The following is a 9,028-nucleotide window of genomic DNA, read 5'->3' as shown; positions in this document are numbered from 1 at the left end:
TACTTTATGAGACAAAGCAGGCATGCATCTTGGGAATGGCATAGAAACTGGTGTAAAGGGAAATTTAAAAGTGTAGATTCCTCACCATCACAGCTCCCCCAGAGGGCCTTCCGCTGTAGTACAAAAAAGAACTTTGTACATCAACAGATGTGTTGGATAAGTGCCCACCACACTCAGAGGGAGACCTGAGGTGGAAAGTGAGTGGATGAGGAGGCTGATCTTCCATGTGCTTCAGGGCATGTGAGAGGACAGAAGTGACCACTCCAGTTTCTATGATGCACACACCCCTATCAGTAAGCCCCTGAGAGAGAGCGCGCGTGCAAGTGAGCAAGACTGGCCGCTGCCTTCTCTTGTTTCTCCTGCATGTCCCTATACCAGGCAGGGCATGGCCGTGCACTGCTCGCTTGATCACCTTTCTCATCACTAGCAACACACACACACCCCTTGTCATTAGGCCATTAAGTCCAGGCTCATACATTACCTAGCTGCCGCACTATTTTCAGTCACTTATTACTGTATGGATTATGGATGAACACAGGATTGCAGGGGACAGTGAAGTGGGATGGAGGTAAGAACTTGTTATGGAGGCTCAGAAACTATTTACAGATCCAGTTACAGTGCTTTTAACAGGTTAAATACTCTGTGTAAGCCAATAACATGACGGCTTCCCTGACGGTTCCTGCCCTCACTTTTCTATTCAGTCCCATCAGCATTTTTCTTTGGATATATTGTGAGTGAGAAAGCTTGCATGAGCTAATCTGCTGATAATGCTTGCAGCGATCCAGACTTCAACTCAGCAAGCATAGCTGGGCAATGATTTAATGGTCTTCCTGTGAAACACCTACGAATAGCAGCACTCTCAAGTTGGCCCCAGGTAGAACCACAGACCCTGCAAAAGAAACATGTGACTTGTTGGCTGTGTGATGTGTTTCGCTTCCCCATACATTTCTCTCTTTTCCAAGCTAATTGAATAAATCTCTCCCCATTTCTAGCTCATTGTTATAAAAAGATTTGTCCATAGAAGGTCCCAGTGGAGTGCAGGCAGAGACAGGAGTATCAGAAGAAATGCATGTGTAAGCAAATCAGTAAGGGAATGAAAACCTGATAGATCCTGTTTATCCATCCTGTGCTGGTGCTGACTCAAACTGATGTGAGAGCTGGCCTAAAGGCCCCGCTTTCTAAAATAAGCTGCTGTTTGCAATCGTTTTAATTGAGCAAAATTTGTCTGCTCCACTTGAATTTGCTCAAGTCTAAAATTAGGTGTCAGAAGATTCAAGGTGGCCAAGGCAGAATGTGTGCACATGCAGCAAGAAGATGTTTTCTTACTTCTTACGTTATATGTGACAACAACTGAAATCTAACAAGTCAGTCCTGAGTTGCACAACTTTATGCAGTTTTCCCAAATGTATGCCACTTACACAAACGGGAAACAGAACTTACCCAAACAAAACAAGAGCTCAAACAGAAGACGTTTTCAAGTGTTATGTATCCCTAGCAGTCCTCAGCCCAGCCCCACACAGATCCACTAGTGTGTCTGCTCCACTAAGTCATTGGTAACCAGAAGAGAAGAACTTGCACCTGTGCATATACTTGGGTCACTGGAATTCCTACTGCTGCTCACATATTTTTGAACTGTGCCTTACAGCCATAGGAAAGAGAAGCATGCTTTTTCTAAAGAATGAAAGCTGAACTCTGGATTCAAACTCTGCACTTCAGTACTATGGGCAGACAAGAGGATAAGCAGTATTAGTCTAAGTTAAGTACCTTTCATTTCAGTGGATCTGTTCCAGGTAATACTAATACTGACTATAACCCAAAATATACACAACTCTGTTTCTACTTTACTTCACTTTTACACCAATACCTAGTTCCCAAAGTATTTATCCCACTTGCATTTCTTGTTTTCATATGTACAAAGCTCAGCTCTATGCAAATCAATAGAGTGGGATATATTGACCCTAGCCTAATGGGATGGTAATAAGGCATCATCATTGCCTATTACTATGAATTCTCCCAAACATTAAACAGGTAGTAAGGTTTGATAAAATGAACAACTGTTTGTTTGTTTACAATTAGGTTCTCTTTTCTTCTAAACAAGGTATTCTCCCATCTAAATTAAGCCTATAATTAACTTTATTGTAGCAGTGCTTCTTTAAGCATCCAGGAAGTTTGGGTCTGTGCAATTTTCAGGCACTGAATGTGCTTTACCATCTGACCTTTGAAGCAGCATCTATCACATGTAATTTGGTTTTCAGCAAGTGACCTTAAAAGCAATGCCACTGTTTATTTGCTGAAAAGGTCTCTTGTCCAAGAGGTTTATCTCTGTTGGTCCAGCTATTACAATACAAAATCAAATAAGAGTAGAACATCTCAGACTACTGATTCTGGCAAGGTGCCAATGGCCTATTTGATTCTATAGCAACGCACATCAATAATGAGATGCAGCCAAACAGAGCAGGCGGTTTCTGCCTGCCAGTGCTCTTTAGGACCAGACTCTGCACAAGCCATTTTAGAGGATCAGCACCACCCAGCCTCTGGCACAGCCTTACCTACCCTGGCACCCTCCAGATGTGGACCATGGATCCCTTCAGCCACAGCCAGGATGGCCAGTGGTGAGGCTGAAAGGGATCATAGCTTAAAGCATCCAGAGATCACCAAGTTGGAGAAGGAGCAGCCATGAGAGAGCACGTGACTCTCTCATGGCTCTCAGTGACCCGGAGGAAGCTCTCTGGGTCATTGCCTTGTCCCCTCAGCACAGCAGGGCCGGGACTTCGGCAGCCACAGGCAGTTGGAGAAAACAATACTCTGGGTTCTCAGTCTGATTCAGCGTTGTCACATCTTCAGGACTGACACTGTCAAACAGGTTTTCATTTGACATTCTGCATTTCCAAATACGCACTTAGAAATAAAGGGCATGATTCCGCCAACATTTACAGTGTACTCCAGTACATGTCCATTGTGTAAGGACTGAAGCACATGCATAGTACAGTGGTATGTACCATGCATTTCTTTTACATTTTAGTCGCAGAATGTAGCATTGTATATCACCACTCTGAGATTTGGGGCGAATGTGCACGGGTCTCATATATATGGACAACATATATAGAGTCTATATAGACTTAAATAAGTTCTAGAGTTTAAATAGAAAATAATATTCTAGGCACCACTACCTTAATTGGGTTCAGTGTAGCCCTTTCTCTTTAGCATTTGCATAATGTTAACGTCATTGAAGGCACATAGTGCAGATCAGAATGCTGCTTTTAATTCCTTTTTTTACCTTTCAAAAGTCAATGAAAGGAGACTATTCTGTCAACATTTTATGATTCAATTGACTTCTATCACCACCTCTTATTAATGCATTTCCAGCTCTTGAGCGAACTGTCTTATTTTAGTTATCCTATCCAGCATGTAAGAATCAGGATATTTCTTCAATTTTACTATTTGTAGATAAGAAACCATTGAGCAGTGAAATATTATTACCCATGAAAGAGTTACAATAACATTTTAGACCAATATTAAAATGTGTTGGTTAATACAATGCAATATTGATAAATTAATATTAAATGCATTGGTTAATAAAATGCAATACTATTTTCTTAATAGTTTGCTTGAGCTTTCTCAAAAATTTTGAATGTATCAAAATTCTTCTTATATCATATATTATATATAGAATATATCATCCTTCTTCCAGAATATTCCCATATCTAACAAAGTGATGGTCTACCTACAGAAGCTAACAAAGGAGTTTAATGGTGAAACCCTATGCAGGTCTACTGAGAAGCCTCATTTAATTCAGTTAAACTCAATCCAAGGAACAGATCTATAGAACTGCAGCCTACAAATGATACTTACAGATTTAAATATTCTCAAAGTATCCCAAGTTTGCATTACAGCTTTAATAATTAGATTTTCTTATTTAATTCTTTTATTTATTTAATAGAACTTCTTTACATCCCCACTGCAGTAATTTTCAACCATTTTGTTCTGAAATATATCAAGGATTTGAAATAACAGAAGATGTCCACCTTTGAATCTATATTAGTTTCATTATTTGGTAATATTTTCATATATTTTGACAAAGAATACCCCCTTGAATGCACCAGAACTTGCTTTTGAATAGGCCTTCTAGGACCAATGCCACAGTCTTCCATTTGAGCTGAAAGGAGAACCGAATGTTGTTGTAGCTGACTTAAATCTAAACAGCAGACTTGATCTGAAGATGGCTACTGCTCCCAGAGGCTGATGAAATGACAGAACAAGCCATTCCGTGGAGTTTGACACAGCATCCGTTGGATGACAGATATTATCTGTTGACAACACATCTGAAGGAGAGCAAGGTATAGAATTATACATTTTTAAAAACTAGAATTACAAGCCCTATCTGAGCCTTCCAACATCCCTTAACACTGATCTCTACAGGATCTCTACTATCCCACCCTTTTCCAGAATCCTTAGCTGCTGTGTGTTGCTATAGTCTTTGCTCAATGCATTCCCACTCTGTTTTGGGCTGGATCCAGACTAGGCTTGTTCTACTTATGGTGCAATTCTAAACATGTTTGCTTGTAAGTAACTAATGGGGTTTAAATTCCAAATAAGTCTGGAGGGCAATTCCAACCCATCAGTTCTTTCCTCTGTAGTATTGTTTTAACACATTTTTCATACACTGTTAATCTTGCCATAGGCATATTTCATGGCTGGCTTCCATGCAAAACCATCCATTCACTGGGATTGACAGAGATGCTACCCATAAATCAGGCTTCCTGGGCCAACCTGTTACCCCCAGAGTTCGCCTGCCATGAGCTCCAGCCAGCACAGCCAACTGTCAGGGATGCTGGGCCTTGTGGTCTAAACAATGAGGCCACACCACATTACGGAAGGCTGCCATAAAGTACTTTCTCTACAGCCTGATCCTATCAATGGATCCCACACCTATCCAGCTGCAAGGCATTGTGTTTCAAAATAATTCACTCTTCTCTGTATGCATGTTTTCTCCCTAGTCCTATTGGGAAGGGAGACGCTGTCCTCATCTCCCCACCACCATGCTATTTCCTCCAATTAAGAAGTCACAGCAAGCCACACCTATCTGGGATTTGGAGGTGGAAGGGCTTCATGGCAGCACTGCTTGGTCAGCTTTCCTATGCTGAACATACTGCTCGCAAGGTACTTTGTTCCATATATGAGGATCACTGCTATTCATTGCTATGAAGACAAGAAAAGTGCCACATTTGTGGCTACTCTTGTGGGGAATGGAAAACACACCTTCTGCCCTGTCTAGCCATAAAATTGCGGGAAACATTTTCATTGGTGAGGATTTGAAGGAGGCTATGAACAAAGGACAGATCTGTCCAGGGACCTCTGCAAATGCAAATAGCCCACCTGCAAATAGAAATTATGGGGGCAGAGTGATCTCAGAGAGAATCATAATAAGGCTACATATTTTTGCAAAGAAATTATTTAAGTACAAACTTGTAGTTTACTCTTTCTTTGACAATATCCTTTAGGCAAACCAAGATTATTGGGAATCAGTTGAAGGCAGGCAAGAATCCCCTTAGAGATATTTGGCAGAATGGCAGATGGGAACAGTCTAAGAATCCTAATATGCACCAACAGCACCCCCTAGTGGCTCCTGTAATGTTAGCATAATTTTCTTTCAGATGCTGGCAAACAGAAATGTATTCTTCAAGAACTAGTAGAATGTTAGCCATGCTAGAGATGACAGCTGGGGCAATACGTGAAAACAGCCATTTGAAATCAGTACAGATTTTTACACTGAGATAAATCCTTGCCCAATGTGCTTTGGAGAATACTGAATTTAGCTGTTGAGGGCAGAACTTACCATCAAACAAGAAGAAGATTTCTACAACCTGAAGAGAGGATTCCATTGTTTTCAGTCACAAGGTAATGCTCACAATTTGGCTTCAATGGCATGATCTAAATTAATCTTTGCCTTTTCATATAAAAGTTCCCCACCCCACCCCTGCCGCCCCCAGAATTCTACTTTATGTCAACTCAGAAACCTTTTGTTTCAGCCAAGGCAAGAGACACTAATCAGCTTTAATGTTTTTGGAAACAAAGAGCAGCCATTGCTTTCCTCTCTCAGAATCCACTATTGGCTGTAATCTGCTACTTACTATATCTAATCAACCTATGCAATTCATTTAAGGTGCAATCCTATACAAGTTTAGATATTTAAAAAGGCCTAGCCCTTGCCATATGTGGCTGGGAGCTAGAGACCTTCTTTCTGTATGAATGTGCATAGAATTGCTTCCTTAGTCTACGATTCTCTATTTTGAAACTGGGTCTAAAACTGCACATCTTGTGGCTGCAGGATCTGGTCAGTAGTAGTTTTGGAGTTCACTCTTTCTTGCTACAACTACAACTGTTTAACCATCTCACTTTATGAAGAGTTCTGAAGAACTGAAAAGCTTGTACCTTTTTGTGGGATGTTGTTTGGCCCTAATAAAGGCTTTTTGATCCACTATGGATTTCAGATAAAGTTCAGCAAATGTATAGAATAGTAGTGTTGGAAGGGGCCACGAAGGCTGTTGCAGGACACCATGTTTCACCATCCCACTCATATGGCTGTCCAGTTTCTTTTTGAATGTTTCCAGTGTGGGAGAGCCCACCACATCTCTAGGCAGCTGGTTCCACTGTCGTATTGCTCTGACAGTGAGGAAGCTTTTCCTGAGGTCCATCCTGAATCTGAGCGGTCACAACTTGAATTGATTATTCTGTGTCCTACACTCTGGCAAATGTAGTCTGTGACCATCCCTGTGAGTTCTTTCTTGTATGTGGCAAGATGCATGATCTTGGCAGTTATGAAGAACTATAATACCAGGACAAGTAGTGCTGTTTGAGCTCTGAGCTTGAAAAGTCAAACTATGGGCAAAGGACAGGCAGTGCTGGCTGTTCCTCTTGAAGCTGTGCAGATCTTCTTAGCAGTGCAAATTGCAGAACGCTCGAGGAGATACTGAGGGTCTGCTTGATCCCTTCTTCCCAGCCTTAGCGCCAGTGAAAATGACTGTCGTGGAGCTTTTTGCACATGGAGCAATGCCTCCATTGGTGCCAATGATAACTTTCCTGCCACTTCAAATAATGAGAGCTCTGGGCAGTGTGATTTATGTCAGAACCCCCACAGCAAGGGAGAAAGGAACACTACCTGCATTTCTAAGAAGATTCACACAACTTAAGGATGTGCATTTAACCCGACTAAAGTTTGGCCCAAAGGCTGCAGTTCCAGCCATCAGCAGCAAGTCCCAAGGAATTTAAAGGAAGGTGATTTCGTGAAGGAAGTCTTGGCAGGAAGGTGCAAGGAGTACATGCCCCTTTCAGTGCCTACTGCTTCTCCCCTGAGAATCGTCCAAACTCTCCCCTCTCTCTACTTTAGCCCAGTCAGCTTTACTTCTAATTTCAGAGCTGGCTGTGAAAGAATTATTCAAATTGCCTGTGGAGCTTTTTTAGTGAGGAATCAGGGATTGGGTTTAAGCACCCCCTTTTTGGGGTGTCCTCTTAAAATCATCTATCCCTAGAGAAAACACGGTTAAGTGCCTTGCAGTGTTGCTCCCAATTTTCAGGTAGTCAACTATTTTCCTGTGAAAGTAACTGCAACAGTTTCACTGGGACAGTTGAAAATAGGTGGAAATCTTTACAGACTACTCTTTGACCTATCAATAGACATTATGACATATCTTTTCAGGGGCAAGACATACTCTGTTGGCTTACTTCACTATCTTCTCATCACATTTGATTTCAGCTACTGGATCCCCAGTCTGCTGCTGCCACTTTGCTTTGCCACCATTAAAAAACCTAACCTGAAAGACAGGGCTTGATTGTCTGTGCCTGATTGTCTGTTGTGTGTATCAGGGGTGGCTTATTGTGCGAAGAAAACTCATCCATTGATTGGGTTTGTAGGTCAGAACAGCCTATTGTGGGTTCGTACTTAAGATGGGCTGTTTTGTCATGTGAACCAGGCCTGATTTCCTCAGGGTGTCTTGTTGATAGAAATTATTGTTGTAGGGATGGTCGTCCTGCTAATGGACTGTCATGTTATACAAATCCTGGGAACTGAGTCCATCATGTAGGGAATTGACTACTGTGCTGCTTGGCAGAACCCACCCACCCCTTACTGCTCTTGCCAGGTGGCTATCAGCAACTGCCAGAACGGGCCACCCTTGAAGTGCCCAAGTGGCACTTGGAACAGCTGGCACTGGCTTGCCCCCCTCCCTGCCACAATTGCAAGCTGTGCCAGGCTCAGTGTAATAACTTTCTTTCCATGCAAACATTTTCCCTCTTTGGATCATGAAGTCTGGCTGTCAAGCCAAACTTTACAATCCCTGTTGTCACAATTATAGGCAGTCCCATCAAAGTGCTCCAGCAGCACTTTGGAAGGGGCAGCCTGCAGTTGTAAAGCATTAAAAAAAACCCTTCCCTCTCAAACTTTCAACTTTTTTTTTACAGTTGTGTGGGTGTGGAAATAGGTAGGGGTTCAGGACAGCAGATAACATTGCATTGCATCTGACAGCTGTCAGAAGTTGAGCTGCCAAAGGTAACCAACACCATCAGTGACCTCAGCTAGTGAAAACATGGCAAGATCCTTGGGCAGGGGGACTCATGAGTCCCAAGGCTGCTGTCAGATCTGCACTTGTTCCTGTGATTCGACCACCTTGGGAACATGCAAATGTGCAAGCCAGCTCATTCACTGGAGCAGTTGCCTTTGTTAGCTATCAAAAGCTAAGCTTCATTTTTCAGTGGGATTTGGAAAGGGCTAAAAATGGGTGGCAGGGATTTATATAGAACTCATTTTAAAGGGGCTGTTAGAACCATGATTGCAAAAAACAATCGCGATTGAGAATTGGCTTTCATAATTTGAAGGAAGAAAGTTTAAACGGGGTGCGGGGGGGAAGCTGTGGTGAGCCCCAAACACCTTGTGATTGTGGCTGGGAGCAGAGAGGTAACTTGGTCCTCCCATGGGAATCCTCATCATGCATTGCGTGCATTGTGAGTGGTTTGCACAACAACCAATCCACCA

The 9,028-nt window shown here is 42.3% G+C and overlaps 1 long non-coding RNA gene across 1 annotated transcript; it reads left to right on the top strand.

Moving 5' to 3' along the window:
* Nucleotides 1-4,014: 4,014 nt before the first annotated feature.
* Nucleotides 4,015-7,753, top strand: LOC123023791. The gene is made up of 4 exons (XR_006414799.1): nt 4,015-4,337; nt 4,998-5,160; nt 5,655-5,898; nt 7,697-7,753. It is a non-coding gene; the product is annotated as an uncharacterized LOC123023791 (long non-coding RNA).
* Nucleotides 7,754-9,028: the final 1,275 nt, after the last annotated feature.

Source organism: Varanus komodoensis, unplaced genomic scaffold (genome assembly GCF_004798865.1).
Source record: "Varanus komodoensis strain SLA01 unplaced genomic scaffold, ASM479886v1 scaffold21, whole genome shotgun sequence".
Taxonomy (NCBI): domain Eukaryota; kingdom Metazoa; phylum Chordata; class Lepidosauria; order Squamata; family Varanidae; genus Varanus; species Varanus komodoensis.
Note: the sequence above shows the minus strand (reverse complement) of the source record. Positions and strands in the feature narration are given on the sequence as shown.